The following is a 19,772-nucleotide window of genomic DNA, read 5'->3' as shown; positions in this document are numbered from 1 at the left end:
CCAGAGGGGATGGGTGAAAGAGTGAAAGGCGATCAGAAGTCTGAACTTCCAGCCATAAAATAAATAAGTCACCAGACATAACGTACAGCACAGAATAGTCGATAACATGCAACAACTCCGTGCCATGACAGAAGGTTACTAGACTCACTGGTGATCATATCATGAAGTATATCATTGTCTAATCTATATTGCACAACTGAAACTAATATCATATTGAATGCCAGCTGTATTTATTTATTTTTTAAAAAATATATTTTATTGATTTTTTACAGAGAGGAACAGAGAGTTAGAAACATCTATGAGAGAGAAACATCGATCAGCTGCCTCCTGCAAACTCCCCACTGGGTATGTGCCTGCAACCAAGGTACATGCCCTTGACCAGAATCGAACCTGGGACCCTTCAGTCCGCAGGCCGATGCTCTATCCACTGAGCCAAACGGGTTAGGGGGCCAGCTATATTTAAATAACATGAAACTAAATTAAAACAAGTCAGGTTCCCTAAGAGGCATGCGGACCTTTATTAGGAAGGAAGGGAAGGAAGCAGGAATGGGTAGAGGGAAGCGTTGGCTGTGACAGCCTCGTTTGCCTCAGCCTATGTCACTGAGAGCTCTGAAGCTGAGTTGACCGACAGCTTTGTCCTGAGTTGCCATGAGGGGCTGAGTATATTTATCTGCGTTGACCAGCCAAAGGAGATGAGCTGCGCTGAGGTGAGGGGCATGATCTTGGGGCCATGGTCCCCTTCCACTGTGGGAAAGCCCCTGAGAGGTCTCAGCGGTGAGCTGTCAGCCATCAACACCTCCGACAGCTGGGAAGTGCGTTCTCAGTCCTGAATGGGCCTCAGTGCCCCAGGACATTTGCTACACAGCCCCAGACCACGTCCAGGGGTCCATTCTCCCCTTCTCTCATCTCTGCACCCCAGACAAGGACCCCAGAACCAGTGACTCAAGGAACAGGAACCTCAGCTTTCCCTGACTCGGGCCCCAGACCAAGCTGTTCACTTTTGCTTCTATTTCACAGCCATTTCAAGCCCAGGACCCCATTTAGTGCCTCCTTAAATAAGAAGTGATACGAACACTAACAAATTTGCTCAATAGATAGGAGCCAGTTCTAAGTACTTTAAGTGGATTAACTCATTTAACACAACAACCCTGCGAGGTGGATATGATGTTGCATGTGCCCTACATAGAGGAGGGAACTAAGACACAGAGGCCAGGTAATGTGCCCACCGTCAAACAGTGTACATGGTGGAACCAGCATTCCAACTTGCAGAGTCTGGTTCCAGACTCAGTCTTAACCAGCATGCCCTGTGGTTAGTGGTTACTCTTAATGTGGATAATGGATATTCATGAGTGGACAGAAGGATGGGTGGATGGGTGGATAGAGAGAAATACTGGCAAATGAATGGATAAATCGATGGCTATATGAATAGGTGAATGAATGGATGAGTGGATGGATGGATGGATGGATGGATAGATAGATGGATGGATGGATATGTGGATGGATGGATATATGGATGGATGGATGGATGGATGGATGGATGGATGGATGGATGGATATGTAGATGGATGGATGGATGGATGGATGGATGGATGGATGGATGGATGGATGGATAGATGGATGGATGGATGGATGGATGGATGGATGGATGGATGGATGGATATGTGGATGGATGGATGGATGGATGGATGGATGGATGGATGGATGGATATGTGGATGGATGGATATATGGATGGATGGATATGTGGATGGATGGATATATGGATGGATGGATGGATGGATGGATGGATGGATGGATATGTGGATGGATGGATATATGGATGGATGGATGGATGGATATGTGGATGGATGGATATATGGATGGATGGATGGATGGATGGATGGATGGATGGATGGATGGATATGTAGATGGATGGATAGATGGATGGATGGATATGTGGATGGATGGATGGATGGATGGATGGATAGATGGATGGATGGATATGTGGATGGATGGATGGATGGATGGATGGATGGATGGATGGATAGATGGATGGATGGATATGTGGATGGATGGATAGATGGATATGTGGATGGATGGATATATGGATGGATGGATGGATGGATGGATGGATGGATGGATGGATGGATGAATGGATGGATATGTAGATGGATGGATGGATGGATGGATATGTAGATGGATGGATGGATGGATGGATATATGGACAGATGAATGGGTGGGTGGATAGATGGATGAATACCTGGTGTTCTATCCTTCCTGAAGTTTTCCATCCTACTAGTAGCCTCGCATCCTTGGCATCAGAGCATCAGGGTCCACATGAACAGGGAACATGGCCCAGCGCCAAGCGAGAAAGACAGATCTAGATTTTCACCTCCTGGGCCTTTGACCTTCAGCCAAGAGATATGGGAAATGCAATGGAAGGAGATCTCAGAGGCAATGGCAGCGTCCCAGGCGCTCGCTCTCTCTCTCTCTCTCTCTCTCTCTCTCTCTCTCTCTGCTGCAGAGGCCTCACCTGTAAAACGCAGTGGCTGGAACTTCTAGGCCAGACACCCATGCCGTTCTTTGCAGTGGGAACTCAGGCATTTAATTCTCTTTCACCTCCAGGGACCAGCCGATTCCCAAGTCACTCCTTCCAGGCACCATCTCCTTCCCCACTGCCTGTTTGCGCAGCCTTCCCCCCAATTCGATCATTCTTCGGGCCTTTTTCTTCTCGTCTCTCTCGCTGCTTTTCTGTTCACCTGAATACTTCCTACTCCTAACAGGGAGTGGCCGTGGCTGAACATGCACTGGGGCTGCCCGGTGTCCTCCCTGTCTGGGCATGTGGGTGCTTACCTGCTATTTCCGCTTTTTTAAGGACGGACAGGCAGCTCCCAGCCCTGGAGGGGAGGCGCACACTGAGGCTGTGGTTCTGAGAGGCAGGAAAGCTTTCTTTCTTTCTTTTTTATTTTTAATCCTCACCGGAGGATATTTTTTCTGTTGATTTTTAGAGAGTGGAAGAGAGGGAGAGACAGAGAGAAATATCGATGTGAGAGAAACACATCGATTGGTCGCCTCCTGCACTCTCCACCAGGACCCGGCCCAGAGAGGAGCCTGCACTCTAGGTACGAGCCCTGGACTGGAATCGAACCCGGGACCCTTTGGTTTGCAGTCCGGCGCTCTATCCACTGAGCCACACCAGCTCGGTCAGGAAGGCTTGCTAAGGCAGAGTGCTGGAGCTCCTACCGGCCCATGCCCCTGGATTAATGCCCTGCCACCAGACAGTGGGGCACAGTGGGATCCAGCAATCCAGGCTGGGCTTTCCCTGACTTTAGGTAACTCATCTCTTTCCTGTCTGTAAAATGAGAGCTTGACCCATCTATACATTCATGCCAAGGGACTCGGATGGCCTGGTTCATAGCCCAGCCGCACCACTTACCAGCTATGTGACTTTAGGGAAGACACTTCTTTTCTTTCTGTTAAATAGATTTTTATTATTTCAGAGAGAGGAAGGAAGAGGGAGAGAGAAATAGAAACATCAATGAGAGAGAATCATTGCTCAGCTACCTCCTACATGCGGCCTATTGGGGATCCAGCTGGCAACCCAGGCATGTGCCCTGACCCGGATAGAACCCTGACCTCCTGGTTCATGGATTGACGCTCAACCACTGAGCCACACCGGCTGGGAGACACTTTTTCCTAAGACTCAATTTTCTCATCTGTAAAGTGGGGACGATAAAAACAGCCACCGCATAGGGTTTTTTGGGATGTAAATGAGACAATGTCGGGGAGTGCAAAGCACAGGGTGCAAGCTCAGTCGTTGTTGGTGTTCCTGCAATGTTAGAAAAGGGGAAGAAAAGGGAGAGCGGGCAGCAGACAGGCAGAGATTACATTCAACTTCCAGGCTCTCCCACACACTCTGCCAAGCTGAACCCTCCCCTTGCCATCTTTCTCCTCCTCCAGAATGCCTGCCCGTCCAGGATGGACGTCTTGTAGACTGGATGGGGATGCTCCGAAGAGTTACACTTGAGAAATAACCTGAAAAATGCTTTTGAAGGGCCTGAAAAAATAGGTACACCCTTTAGCCCAATCATGCCACTGCCGAGCGAGGAGGACACTCTTTGACACAGAGGAAAAGATGTAAATATAAAGTATTCATCTGAGTCCTTTGTAATCACAAAAGCTTAGCAACAGCTTAGCAGTCATTTAGGAAGAGAATGTTTGAGTGAAGGCTTTTTTGTTTGTTTGCAAATGGTTTATAATAACATGGAAGGGCACATGAAAATACGTGAATGAATAAAAGGAAAACACAAATTTATATACAGAAGAAAGAACGGTGTAAAAAACCCCCAAAAAACCACTCCCTAAAGAAAACACTGCAGAGAAGCATTCAAAGTTTATATGCTAAAATGTAAACAGTGGTTATTTCTGAATCGTAGGGTGTGAGTGGTATTTATTTTCTAACTTTTCTACAAATGTATCATTTGTGTATATTTTTTGTTAGTATTTTTAACTTAAAAATATATTTAGAAAGAAAACTAGAAGGAAGGAAGCCAAAATGTTAAGAGTGCTTGTCTTTGGATGGTATGGGATTATATTTTGAACTCTGTATTTCTTTAATGGGTTTTGTGGTTAGGAACATTGTATTTTCTTTCATGAACATATATTACTTGGAATTATATATGGCTAAATGACATTATAATTAGCTAGTTTTTTAAAAAAATTACAAATATAGCATATGCTCACATTAAAAGAAAAATTCAGTCAGTATACAAAGGTCTAAGTTGAAAAGTAAAAGTTTCTGAATCCTCAGGCTCCTTCCCCAAGTAACTGTTACTAGTTGCATGTCTGTATTTCTAGAGTTTTCTGTGCATATCCACTTAGATATGATTATCCATATATTCTATGGATATATATACATATATGGAGAGAGGAGGGGTAGAGAGGTTGAGATTCACACAATATAAATGTTTCTGAAACATGTTTTGTCATGCAATGATGTTTGGGTATCTTTGCATGTATGATATTCTCCTATAGTTACTACACCACGTTTCCTCTGTAATGTCACATGACGATTTATTTAATTCAGCCCTTACTGATGACCCTCAGGGTTGGTGATGAAGGTAAGGTTTTTGCTAACGTCTGCTTTTATAAGCATGGCTGCAATGAACATACTTGTTCATACTGCGCACCTTTCCCCACTCACGTGAGTGCACGGTGGGGCAGAATGTTAGATGTGGAGTTGCAGGGCCCAAGGGTTTGTGTATTTTAAGTTCCAAGATATTGCTCTCCAGTCACACAAATACGTCTGTATGTAAACACACGTGCAGGGACAGACACATGATAGGAAACCTCAGCAGTTAGGTTGTGCCAAAAGGATTCGTGCAGTGTAAGCATGCCCAAAACAAACAACACACACACACACACACACACAAATGAAAGTGGAAAACTTTGTCTAGAAATAAACCACCGAAGGGCGTGCACCTAAATACTCCCCATGGCTTTCTCTGCGTGGGGTCACGGTGGTTTTAGACGTTCTTTTCTCTGTGTTTTACACTGAGTAGGAATTTACTTTCTACTCAGGAAACAATATCACAGATATTATTAAAAACATCTTTTTTTAATGACAAAAGGCAATACACAGTCCTTGTAATTAGCCAAAAATAAATATGTTATACACAAATGTTAATGATGTCCCTCTCCCCCAAATTCAACCCCGTAGGTAAACAATGTTCAAGGTCTGACAAGACTGCTTCCCTATTTCTTTCTAGAGCACGTTATTCTCACCCCAGAAAAGAAATCATGAGTAAAAGACCTTTTTAAGAAAAGTTTTCCGTGGTTGACGTTCATTTAAAGCCTCCCGGCCGGCCATCCTCCCCTGCCTCCCACTGCCCAGCGTTTGCCCTCTTTCCACGTCCAAACGCCTTGGCCTCAGAGAAACCCGCGTGGGGCCCCGCTCCCCGAGGCACCTGCCTGTGCCTTGGCCCCGGCTCAGCAGATCAAGGCCAAGCCCAGGAACCCGGCCCGGCCCGGCCCGCTGGGAGCGAGGGGCCGGCCAGGCAGGCGCAGGCCCGGAGGCCGGTGGCCGGCCGCTCCCTCCCGCGCCTTTCTCCAGGAGTAATTAAGAGTGAAATCCTCCTCCTGGTGACCTCGGCGCTCCGGCCCGGCTGATTTACACATGAAAGGGCCACGGAGGGCCTGGGCTTTCTCCTTTTCACATTCACAATGAGGAGCGGCCTATAAATAAAACCTCTGAGAAACAAGAGGCCTCAAAAATGTCTTTGTGTGTGTGTGTGTGTGTGTGTGTGTGTGTGTGTGTGTGAGAGAGAGAGAGAGAGAGAGAGAGAGAGAGAGAGAGAGAGAGGACAGGGAAGAGGGAGAGGGAGAGAGAGAGGGAGAGGGAGAGAGAGAGAGCCGGGAAGGAGGAGGGTGAACCAGGGCAGCCTAGAGCAGCTGGTGTTTATTGAGCGCTTACTGTGTGCCAGGCATCAGCCTGTGAGAGACACTGATTTCACAGGTGAAGAAACTGCGGCTCCGGGAGGGGAAGACCGGCCCCAGGTCCCACTGTGAATCAGGGGGAGGCACGGACTCGGGAAATGGGTGAGCACAGGATGCAAATGTTCTCTGTCTCTTACGATTGTTAGCTGGACTGCAGGGCTGTGATCCAAACAGGGAGATGTTACTCCATGTGAAGCATCCTGCAACCACCTTGGCTTTAAAAAGGTAAAATAGTATAAAATACACCAAACAACAAACACAAAAAGCCCGACACTTACGGGCCATGCGGGGGTGCGGCCCCTGGGCCTTTGGGGCCTCTGCGTCCTTTCCTTTAGCAAAGGCTGTCTCCTTGTTCACCTCTTTATCCTCAGGCTTGGGGCTGATTCTGAGGAAATGTTTACTTGGTTAAATGAATGAATGAACTAGATCATTCTCTCTGGACCTATTTCTCCATCTAAAAATGAGAAACTGATGAAACACCAAGGGAACGTCTCCCAATCAGCTCAGAAGTCACCACCTCCAGGAAGCCTTCCGGGTTCCCTCCAACTTCCAGATTAGATCAGGAGCCTCTTCGGGGCTCTCAGAGCCAAGTTGTATTCCCATCCCTGCTCTGATCACCTGTATAGTATTTGTCTGGTTCTGCATGTCCTTCATATGAATATTCAAGTTCTCCGCAGTAGGACCTGTGTCTGTCTTGCTCATCCCAGTGCCTGAATAATAAATTAGTGCATTTATTAGTTCTGGTCTGAGGTTCAAAACTGAATCATGCTGGTGTTGGCTGGAGCTAAGTGAGGGTCTGAAGCAGCAGAAAGGGGCAGAACCAGACAATCCCTCTGCAGCAGAGGTGAGTTGAAAGGCTTGACTTCTGGAGCATGAAGAAAACAATCCTGCTGTGGCGGCTGCAGGCAATCCCAGCGCCCTCCTGCACGGGGCAGACCTCCCCCAGGAGAACAGCCAGACTCTTGAGGGCAGATGGTTTGGGGTGGTGGTGCGGGCTGCACTGGGAAGTGGCAATCTGCCTGCATCTGTTTGGAGCTGGGGTGGGGTGAGACATGTGGGGTACATGGATGTGGCCAGGTCCCCAGCTCCTCTGCTTCTTAGCGGTCATCCAGCCTCACCACGCCTCAGTCTCCACATCTGTGAGGTGGGTAAGGAGTCTAATTATACCTACTTCAACACGTTTACTAGGAAGGTCAAAGTGCCTGCTAGTGTGTGGCTGCTCAGAAAAAGTTTAACCCACTTGACATCTCCTCCCTTTTCTCCCAAATGTTTTCACTCTAATTAGAGGGACCACTCTTGAGCTCCTAATAGTAATATTAACTATTGCTAATGTTTACTGGGTGCCTGCTATGTGTCAGGCACTGTCCTGTGCACTGTACATGTCTTATCGCACTTAATCTTCACAATAGGTGACCCTGCTAGCGGTTCTCAACCTGTGGGTCGCCACCCAGAAGTTGAGAACCACTGCTGTAGAGCCTAAGACCATCGGAAAACACAGATATTTACATTACGATTCATTAACAGTAGCAAAACGACAGTTATGAAGTAGCAACGAAAATAATTTTATGGTTGGGGGTCACCACATGAGGAACTGTATTAAAGGGTCGTGGCATTAGGAAGGTTGAGAACCACTAGAGGGCTGTTCAAAGGCAAACTGCTGGGCCTCACCCCCAAGTTTCCGATGCAGCGAGTCTGGGGTGGAGCCTGAGAACTTGTGTTTCTAACAAGTTCCCAGGTGATGCTGCTGCTGTGGGCCCTGGAGCACACGTTGAGAACCGCGGCCTACTACCAAGATTTCCGCACTGCCATTATCCCAGTTAGGCATGTTCTGTCACGTCCAGCCCATTACAATAGGCTCAATTCAAAGAACTTGAAGTCTAGTATAGTTCACTTAGCACTTGGCACATCCACTTTCATCCATTTTAAAGGTGCAAAAAATAACTAGAAGCTGTAAATGAGCAGAAAGGACAGAATTAGCTCTGTTCTAACCCATTACTTAGAGAGATGGCTTTTTGTTAGACATGATTGTAGATTAGAAGCTTTCTGGATTAACTAACTCCCTGGATTAAGACATTACTGGAGCCCTAGCCGGTGTGGCTCAGTTACTTGGGCATTGTGCTATGCACCGAGAGGTTGCTGGTTCATTCCCCATTGCTGGCTTGATTCCCATCTGGGCTGGAGGCTGGATCCCCGGTAAGGGACAGCCGACCAGTGTTTCTCTCTTTCTCTCCCTCTGCCTCTCTAAAATCAATAAAAATATATTTTAAAAAATAAATAAAAGTAAAGTCAATTAAAAAGAAAGAGAGAGAGAAAGAAAGAGTCCAGCTGGTGTGGCTCAGTGGTTGAGCATTGACCTATGAACCAGGAGGTCGGGGTTCGATTCCCAGTCAGGGCAAAACCTGGGTTGTGGGCTTGATCCCCAGTGTGGGGCGTGCAGGAGGCAGCCAATCAATGATTCTCTCTCATCATTGATGTTTCTATCTCTCTCTCCCTCTCCCTTTCTCTCTGAAATCAATAAAAATATGTTTTAAAAAAAGAAAGAAAGAAAGGTGGATGGAGCAAAGCCCCTGCTTGACCCATGATGGCCATAGCATATGAGCCAAAAATAAACTTCAGTCGTAAGCCACTGGGGGTGGGAGGAGTTAGTGGCCTAGACAACTAAAGACTGTTCAGGAGGGATGAAGACGAAATTCCATAATCTGGACAACGAGGACCTTCAGATCCACATCAACTTTTAAGAAGCCCAAACTAGAATTCAGGGGAGTGTTTCACGCAGGAAAGATGTGGGGGAACGCCGACCAGCTGACTCAGATCAGACTCAGAGAACAGGCTTTGGCCTCACATCAAAAGGTTGGTGAGTTAATACACAGCAATGGGTTTTTAAGTTAAAATAGAATATTCAGATCCTTTTGTAGTTCACGAGGGTGATCTTATGTGAGATGTGCCTCCCTCAAACCTTGTTAGGAAATGCACATTACCTATCTAATATTTAAAAAAAGAATATATTTTTTAAAATATACTATATTTCTATTGATTTCAGAGAGGAAGGGAGAGGGAGAGAGAGACAGAAACATCAATGATGAGAGAGAATCATTGATTGGCTGCCTCCTGCACGCCCTACACTGGAGATGGAGCCTGCAACCCGGGCACGTGCCCCAACAGGGAATGGAACCGTGACCTCTTGGTTCATAGGTGGACGCTCAATCACCGAGCCACGCCGGTCAGGCAGTTTCCCATCTTTAAGTAGTTCAAAGCTAACGTTCTCTTCCTTAGGAAAATGGACAGATATTCATAATCCTATGCTCTATTTCTGGGTATTCATAGACTATGCTTTTGAGCACCCCCTATGGATTCCTCAGCAGAGGGTGACCCACGGAACCCTGCGTGGGGAATCCCCTGCATTCAAGGATCCCACGTTAAAATGTAATGCTAATAACAGCAACAACAGTAATGATGGGACCCAGAAGTTTTTGGACACTGACTCTGGACCAGGCACTACGCTAAGAGCTTTACCCCATTTCATCTTGTCACAGCCCATGACGCAGCCATGATTGTTCTCATCTCTGTTGTGCAGACGAAGAGAGTGAGGCTGACAGGGACTAGACCTGCTCAGGTCACACAGCCAGAAGGTAGGGTGGTTGGTTTCCCACTGAGCCCTGTAGACACCAAAGCTCCCACACGCTCCCACCTCCATTCCAGGGAAGTGTAAGCATATGACCTTCATGTGGCTCTTTCAAGGCCAAACTCAAGTGGCTGTATTTGAAGAACATATTGCAATGCTGGCAACCATCATTCACTCATTCATTCATTCATTCACTCATTCATTCAACAATCCGGTTTGAACACCCCCTGTGTGCCAGGCACAGACTGGCTAATGAGGGATGATAGTGATCATGATCCTTGCCTTCAAGGAGCCCCATTTTATTTATTTATTTACTTACTTACTTATTATTTTTATTGATTTCAGAGAGGAAGGGAGAGGGAGAGAGAGATAGAAACATCAGTGATGAGAGAGAATCATAGATCGGCTGCCTCCTGCACGCCCCACACTGGGGATTGAGCCCACAACCCAGGCATGTGCCTTGACCGGGAATCAAACCATGACCTCCTGGTTTATAGGTTGATGCTCAACCACTGAGCCACGCCAGACAAGCAAGGAGCCCCATTTATTGTATCGCTCGCTCCTCTGATGCCTCTCACACCAGATTCATGGCATGAGCTGTTACAGTGCAGATTCTCAGGCCCTACTAAAAACTCTGAATCAGATTCTCTGAGGTTGGAGCCTGGGAACCTGCCTCTTACAACTCCCCAGATGACGTACAGACACTGAGGTGTGGCAACCCCTGGATGAAGGGTAAGGCGACCTAGACAAGCAAACAAGCACTCATTACTTAGAGAAAAGTGCTCTATACAGATTATGGGGGTTGCCAGGGAAGGCTTCTTGGAGGGGGTGACCTTTAAGATGAGACTTGAGGGGTGAGTAAGAGTGAAAAGACAAATAAGAGGGGAAGAGACACAGCCAGGATGCAGCCAGTCTCTGCCCTTAGGGAGTTCTCAGTAGGGGGAGGAGGGCAAGGGGCAGGAGGCGGGCAGCAAAGCAAAGTGATGGGCTCAGGGGACTGTGGGAACTCTGAAGAGCCCCCCCCTCCCCCATGCAGCCTGAGGAATCAGGGGGACTCGGGTTTTCCAATGCTTTCTCAGATACAAGCTTCCGCCCCATCCCCTGTGGGATGGAGAGCACGGGTGTGGAAGGGAATCAGGGCTGGCCGGGAGGAGGTGTGGTCTCCCAGGACGTTAGCTGCCTCTTATCAGCCGACTAATGGTGGGCGGAAGCCCAATCCTCCCTCCTCTAATCTGGATGCTGTTTTCACCTCCATTGTCAATGCTAAGCCTTTGTTTGTTTGAACTAAGTCCTTCTATCTAGAGTCCTCAGTGCCAGCAGTAAATGGTGACATTTGAATAAGCGGAGAATTCCTTTGTAATGGGACCCGGAGAACACCTGCTTCCTTAGGTCCACCCTTTCACCGAGGAGTCGCAGGAGCTCTTCCTTCTTGGAATAACCTTTAGGCCACACTGTGACTCATCCTGGGGCGGGGGGAGGGGGGCGGTCGTAGGACTCTGCCCCTGGCAAGCTTGGATTCAGATCCCCTCACAGCCACTTTCTGTCCCCTTCCAATGCCTCAACTTCCTCCTATGACAAAGGAGGCTAATAATAGTACCTACTGTATATGTCCACGAAGCTGTTTTAAGAATGGAATGAATTTTCCTATGAAATGCTTAGAAGCGTGCCTGGCACACAGTAGGACTTCAGAAAATGTTGGGTATGACCACCTGACTAACCTCCACTGGCTGGGCTGGGTGACTATCTTTTTGAAAAGCTCACCCTCAAGGCCTTTGAGGGGCCTCTCTGCATCCCTCCCGTGTCTGGCATCTTTTAATCAACCTGGAGCCCTTGGACCAAATGGAAACAATAAAGCTTTTTGTAGGGAAAAGAAAAAGAAAGAAAAAGAAAAGAAAATGTTGGGTATTATTCAGGCCCCAGGAAGAGTGCAACGCCTTGAAGATACAACAACAAAAGAGAAGTTAAATGTTCTTATGTAACGAAGTAAATTAAAGAGAAACAACACCACCATTATGATTTGTGCTATTAAAAAATATGGTACTTGCTCTAAGGAAAGAAGGGCTGATGTTTCAGGGGGAAGCACACTACGGGGCAGCAGGGGGAGCGGCTGCAGGGAGAAGGCACACAGCTGCGAAGGCCTGGGTGGGAATGAGGCGGCGACCCTCCTCGCTGTCACCATTTTACGGTGAAGAAAGGAGGCCCCGAGGAAGCAAATGGCTTGCCCGAAGGGCACACGGGAACTGTTGGAGGCAAGATTTGAACCTGGATTTAGTCTGATCAGAAATTTGACCAGATGTTTTAATTTCACATCAGGGTTCAAGGTCATTCAATGTTCACAAACTTGAATGAAGACCTAAAGTCGGGTTTAAGCCTGAGAGCAGCCTCCATCACCGGCGAGGTTTTAACAGGCCGCCTCTCCACCAGAGTCATGTGAGCCACCCTGGCCGGAAGCTCAATTGGTTAGATCAGTGGTCGGCAAACCCCGGCTCGCCAGCCATATGCGGCTCACGAGCTGCGGTTTGCCACTCTGTTGACTAATGAGTTTGCCGACCACTGGGTTAGATCATCGTCCCGATAGCCAATAGCCAAGGTTTCAGGTTCGATCCTTCATCAGAACACACCCAAGAAGCAACCAGTGAATGCATAAATAAGTGGAACAACAAATCGATGTTTCTCTCTCTGTTTCCCTTCCTCTCGCTCTCTCTCTAATATCAATTTTTTAAATTGTTTGTTTGTTTACTTTCCTCCTTTCATTCTTTTTTAAAAATATATTTTGATTGAATTCAAAGAGGAAGGGAGAGGGAAAGAGATAGAAACATCAATGATGAGAGAATCATTGATTGGTTGCACCCTACTGGGGATTGAACCCGCAACCTGGGCATGTGCCCTTGACCGGAATCGAACCCGGGACCCTTTATTTATTTTTTTATTTTTATTTTTTTAAAATATATTTTATTGATATTTTACAGAGAGGAAGGGAGAGGGATAGAGAGCTAGAAACATCGATGAGAGAGAAACATCAATCAGCTGCCTCCTGCACACCTCCCACTGGGGATGTGCCCGCAACCAAGGTACATGCCCTTGACCGGAATCAAACCCGGAACCCTTCAGTCCGCAGGCCGATGCTCTATCCACTGAGCCAAACCGGTCTTGGCAGAACCCGGGACCCTTTAGTCCGCAGGCCGATGTCCTGTCCACTGACCTAAACTGGCTAGGGCTAATGTCAGTTTTTTTAAAAGTTAGTGAAATGAGGAGTGGGAGGGCACAGCACGAGCAAAGACCCTGAGGTTGAAAAGGGCTTTGCATAGTTCAGAGACAGAAGGCTAGCTCACGGATGCATGAGGCATCCTTAGGAAAAATGGTTGAGAGAGGCAGTGATTGTACCTTTGAGGACCTTGGCGGCCAGAGGAAGGCGTTTGGGTTTTATCCTAAGGGAACAGGCAGCTGTTGATGGCTTGCAAAGAGGGGTGGTGTATGGTCAGATCTGCACTTTAGAAGGATCAGCCAGGCTGCTGTGTGGGAATAGATTGGAGATAGTGAAGCTGTAAGGAGAGCCCAGCCTGGAGGCTTCTGCAGTCATCCAGGGGAGAGGAGTGGCCATGACTGAGCAGGGATGGAGAGGGTTAGAGAGAAGGTAACCCTGCCCCCCCACCCTCCCGCCACAAGAAAACATCCTCTATTTATCAAGGTCCTCATCCTGCCTGCCCCATCCCTAAGAGCTCCCAGTCTAGTGTGGGTTTAAAGCCCCATTTGCACAGGTTTTCAGTGACTCAGAATGCTCTTGAAAAAAATAAAATAAAATAAAATAAAGGTAAAATCCACTTGATGCTTGATTGAATGTGAGAATGAAAGAGGAGACAATAAGAAAAATGGACTCCTAGTGTTAGCTTGGGGACTGGGTGGATGGTGGCGCCATTATAAGGCTGCCTACCCAGTGGAAGAGACGCCTGGAATGAATGGTCTAGTAGGAGGGCCAGGCATGGAGACAGCCACCCATCTCACTCGGTGCAATGAAAAGTGCTAAAACAGAGACGCTGCTAGGGCCTCTGGGGGCAGGAAGGGGGGAGGGATAGATTCCGGTTGGGGAACCTCAAAGGGTAAAGAGATCACAATAGATGGGCAGCTGGAGAGAAGCAGGAGCCAGCAGACTGGGAAGATGACGACATGACATGGATGGTGGAGAAGGCCTAGATGGTTGACACATAAAGTGGGTGGAGGTGCCCCTGGAGGCCCTACCTGCCAATCCAAGAAGTCTGCCTCTCTAAGCGGGCACTGCCTCTCTAAGCCACAATGGCCCTGCTGTGTAAAATGGGGTGCTAACACCTCTCCCTCCCCAAATCAAAGAGCTACTGGGTGGGGGCAGTTAGTCACCTGCCAAGTGCCTTGCCCTGTGAGGTATGTTATGAAGATAAATATTTTCAGGACAGCCTCTCTCTCTGTCTCCCTGGCCCAGGGGGCCTTTCAGTCTCTCCTCTCTGCTCCCCACTGGGGGTAGGGGGAAGGTAGAGTTGGAGGGGCATTCTCTAGGAAGAGAAGTTGTCTCTTCTTGTTCTAATCTAGGGGAGATTCAGGAGAAGTCTCAGGGGCAAAGCCTTAACAAGGAGTCTGGCCTGGCTCTCTTTACCCGTCTCGCAGGTTCCGCCACCCCTTCCTTCTAGGATCCGGATCCTGAGACCAGATAGCCACGTTGAAGGTCGCACGCAGGGCCCATCCCTAGCCAGACTGGTGGGCCGCGCCCGCACATGTGGAGCCTGCCACCCACAGGTAGAGAGCGGTACTGCAGGCGCGGGCGCCGGGGAGAACCCCATCCAGTCGCCTTCCTGCCCTGTTCCCAGGGCCTATGCTGCGCCAGGCTGAGGGGGTCCCTGCCGCCCTGGTTGGGCTTACAGTCTAATGCGACGAATACCAGCAACAGAAGCGCTGGTAGCAACTTCATAATCTGCTTTTTGGTGAATGTCTTTGTTCTTTTTTTAATTTTAAATATATATACTTTTTATTGATTTCAGAGAGGGAAGGGAGAGGGAGAGAGACATAGAAACATCAATGATGAATCATCGATGAACTGCCTCCTGCACGCCCCACACTGAGGATGGAGCCTACAACCCCGGCATATGCCCTGACTGGGAATCCAACCGTGACCTTCTGGTTCTTAGGTCGATGCTCAACCACTGAATACCTTTGTTCTTGACACAAGTAATATATATTCATTGTAAAAGAAATTTAAAAGAAAATTAAAAGCCAGACATAACTTTTGTTAACATGTCAGTATAACCCTTACAGTACTTTTCTTTTTTTAAAAATATATTTTATTAATTTTTTACAGAGAGGAAGAGAGAGGTATAGAGACTTAGAAACATCGATGAGAGAGAAACATCGATCAGCTGCCTCCTGCACACCTCGCACTGGGGATGTGCCCACAACCAAGGTACATGCCCTTGAACGGAATCGAACCCAGGACCATTCAGTCCACAGGCCGACGCTCTATCCACTGAGCCAAACCGGTCAGGGCCTTACAGTACTTTTCTATGCATTTTACAAAAATGAAAACATACATGTCATAATACTTTGTAGCCTGCTTTGTTGGGGTTAACAGCTTTATTGAGATACATTTCTCATACTGCACAGCCAATTAAAAAATGTTTAGTGATTGATTTTATATAGAGGGAGGAAGGTGAGAGAGAGAGAGAGAAAGAGAGAGAGAGAAAAACATTGGTTTGCTGTTCCACTTATTTATGCATTCACTGGTTGCTTCGTGTATGTGCCTTGACTAGGGATGGAACCTGCAACCTTGGGGTATGGGGGAGAACGCTCTAACCACCTGAGCTACCGGGCCAGGGCCTGCCCAACTTGTTTTTAACTTAATGTAACAGTAGACGATGGGTAATTATATGGTATGAATTGCTGCTGTTGGTTGAGCAAGGGACTAAGTGTTTTTACACACATCATCACTCAGTCCCCTCAGCAGCCTTAGAAGGTAGGTGCTATGACTTCCCCATTGATGACAAGGCGAAGGTGTGAAAGTATCTTCAGACTGAAAACAATGCAGGCAACGCCACAGGATAGAACAATTTACTATAGGGCCATTGACTTATGGGAATGTAGGGTTGGAGCAGACAAACGCCCAGCAATTCTGTACCAATTATTTTCTGCTACCAGGCCCCTGTTACAGTACTTTTAAAAATGGCATAACTCGGGTACTAATGATTGACAAGACCAAGGGACAAAGAATTCAGTACGTACCAGGTGCCATACCTCCCGCTGGTCTCGTGATGGATGGTTATAATCAATACTGTAAGAATAGCATGTATCTCACAGGAGTGTTGTAATGACCAAATTAATACAGGAGAAGAGCTCAGTACATAGTAAATGCTTAATAAATGTTCGCTAGTATCTTTTATCCTGTTAAATCCTTGTAGTAACTTCAATTCACCAGTGAAACTCTAAGAGGTGACTTGACTTGCCCATGATTCATAGCTAAGCAGCAGACCTGGGACTTGAACTTGATGCGAAGACCCATGCTGTACCGCCTCCCATTGCAGAATCCATCACGCTGGTTTAATAGCTGTTTACTTGTCAGCCTCTCCCTCTTGGTTGGGTGCTCCATGAGGGTCACTGCTATCTTGTCACCGCAGCCCCATGACACATTTGAGACCCTAATTGAATTTATGATGCTGAGCGGCTCAGACAAGTTATTTAGAGGGTTGAGTGGCGGTCACAACACCCTGGCTTCCCCTGCAGCCTGCATGGAAAATGCCTCAGTGCCTTCTCCTAGAATTCGTCTCTTAGTGGACAAATATTTACTGGTTCAGGAGTCGGAGGCGCTCTCAGCTGGGAGAAACCACAGCAGAAGTAGCAGACAGGAGGCCTCAGATAAGCTTTCCCCTGAGCAAGCCCTGTCCTTGGCTAGGCAGCCTCCCCCAGCCTCACTCCGATGCCTCCCCCATCAGTAGCTGTCCGTAGTATTGAGGTGCCCACACACCAGCTCCCTGTTTCAAGGAACTCGAGCGTCAGAGAGAGCCGTAGTGGGTTTAGTATGAGTGTAAATATCACCAGCTGCCAGAGAGGATGACGTCAAAAGCAGGGCTGGCTGGCCATGGCCTTGGGGCAGCTCCCTGCACCGAGAGGCCTGATGCCCTGGGAGCCACAGTGAAGGAGGGGGAGGGGCAGCACAAGCTGGGAACACGTGTGATGGTTCCGTCCATTATCAAGATCTCATGACTCAGGATATTTTTCCTTGCAAACCCACTGAAGTCAGAGATGAAATAGTTTTCCTTTTCTTGCTATTCCCTATTCAGAGCATCTGAACAGCATGAGCTTGACAGGGTGACCTCTTGGAATTGATATCCTTCCAGCTAAAGCAAAGTCTGTATGGCTTTGAGGTTAAAAAAATTGATTTGAGCCCTAGCAGGTTTGGCTCAGTGGGTAGAGAATCGGCCTGTGGATCGAAGGGTCCCGGGTTCAATTCTGGTCAAGGGCAAGTACCTTGGTTGCAGGCTCCTCCCCGGCCCGGACCCTGGTTGGGCTCATGCAGGAGGCAACCAATTGATGTGTTTCTCTCACATCAATGTTTCTCTCTGTCTTTCCCTCTCTCTTCCACTCTCCCTAAAAATCAATGGAAAAATATCCTTGGGCCCTAACCGGTTTGGCTCAGTGGATAGAGCGTCAGCCTGTGGACTCAAGGGTCCCAGGTTCGATTCCAGTCAAGGGCATGTACCTTGGTTGCGGGCACATCCCCAGTAGGAGGTGTGCAGGAGGCAGCTGACTGATGTTTCTTTTTCATCGATGTTTTTAACTCTCTCTCCCTCTCCCTTCCTCACTGTAAAAAATCAATAAAATATATTTTAAAAAAGAAAGAAAGAAAGAAAAATATCCTCGGGTGAGGATTAACCAAAACCAAAACAAAACATAGTTCATGAAGGAAGACAGACAATAACCCAATACATATTTAATATGTCAGATGGTGGTAAGTACTATGAAGATAGATAAGGCACAGTAAGGAGAATAAAGTGTCAGGGTTGAGAGGAATTGTTTCATTTCGGGATCGTCTAGGAAGGCCTTTCTGATAAGATGACTTCCGAGCAGACCCTGGTTGAAATGAAGAAGCAATTCATGGGGCTCTCTGGATGTGAACTCTTCCAGAGAGAGAAATGAGCATATGTCAATGTCCTGAGGCAGGGGAATGCCTGGAATGTTCAAGGAAAGGCAAGAAGGCCAAGGTAAGCTGGAGCGAAGTAGGCAAGGGGGTGGTAGAAGGGATGATGTCAGAGAGGTGGCTGGGGGCAGGGTGTGTAGGGCCTGGTAGCCTACTATAAGGACTTTGACATTTGCTTTGAGGAAGATGGGAGCCATTGGAAGATTTTGAGCAGAGAAGGAAGAGGATCTGACAGGCTTAAAGGATCCCTCTGGCTGCCATGTAGAGAATAGACAGCGGCGGACCAAGTAGCAGGGAGACCATTTAGGAAGTTGCTGCAATTGTCCAAGAGAGAGAGAACACTTTTGATTAAATTAGTAGCCAAAGGTAGTAAGAAGGGGTCAAATTTTGGATATGTCTGAAGGAAGAGCTGTCAGGATTTGTAGATGGATTGTAGTGTGTGTGTGTGTGTGGGGGGGTGTTTGGGGAGGGGGAGAAAGGCCAAGGATGACTCCACGTGATAACTTGAGAAATGAAGTGGCCGTTTACTGAAGTGGGGAAGACAATTTGGGCACAAAATAAGTGCTCAATAAATATTAGTTATTTTTGTATTGGTGACTTTGGTTTCCTGGGTTGTCTAAACTCAGTGACCCAAGGCTTTGCAAATGCTGAGCATACCTGGCAATAACACTGCAGGCATTATGCCTGAGCATGAACTCTGTGCCAAGCACGATAGACAGGATCTTTACTTAGCAGTACCACCCTGCACGCATAAGAAAGCCCTATGAGAAAACGAATATTTGTTGAATTTTTAATATATTTCAGGCACTGAGCATTTTTCACTTAAACCTGTCTCCACCACTGGAATGTAAACTGCAAGAGAGATCTTACAGCTCTGGTGTACTACTGCGCATGCCTGGAACATAGTGTGAACATTAGTTAATATTTATTAAATGAAACTTATTGTAGATGGAGGTTGAATAACTTCCCAAGGTAGAGCTGTGTCACAATAAATATTTGTTGGATAAAAATGAGTGTTACATTCCCATTTAAGAAAAGAGGAAACAGCAGGTGGCAGACAAGAGATTTGAACCTAAGATTTCCTGATGCCTGAACTTGAACCCTTTCCAAGGCCACGCTCTGGGGCCTCATACACACTCTGGTGACTATGATTACACACATGCAAAACCCCAGGCTACCCAGAGAAAGATCTAATGCTCGATCAGACTGTGGAGCTCTAGTAATATGATCCTAAGTTTTTGTATTCATGAAATGCACGACCTTAAAGTATTGATTTTATCTAACTTGACCAAGGTCACACAGATTGGTAGGGAAGGAAACAAGATGGGAGCCCAGTCTTCCCACGCGGTGTCCCTGTTTGTTTCCCTGTTCAGGGTTTCCTCACCTGGGGCACAAGCACTGTTCCAGGGTCTCTGTAAAAGTCCTTTATGTGCTTTATGGTACCTTCTTCCCACAACATTGTCTGCTAAACAGGGTGTTCTTAAGAGCAGGTACATTTTTTTGGGGGGGGGAAAGGGTTCATAGCT

Source organism: Plecotus auritus, assembly GCF_963455305.1.
Source record: "Plecotus auritus genome assembly, chromosome: 13".
Taxonomy (NCBI): Eukaryota; Metazoa; Chordata; class Mammalia; order Chiroptera; family Vespertilionidae; genus Plecotus; species Plecotus auritus.
The sequence above is the reverse complement of the archived record's forward strand: the minus strand, read 5'-3'. Positions refer to the sequence as shown.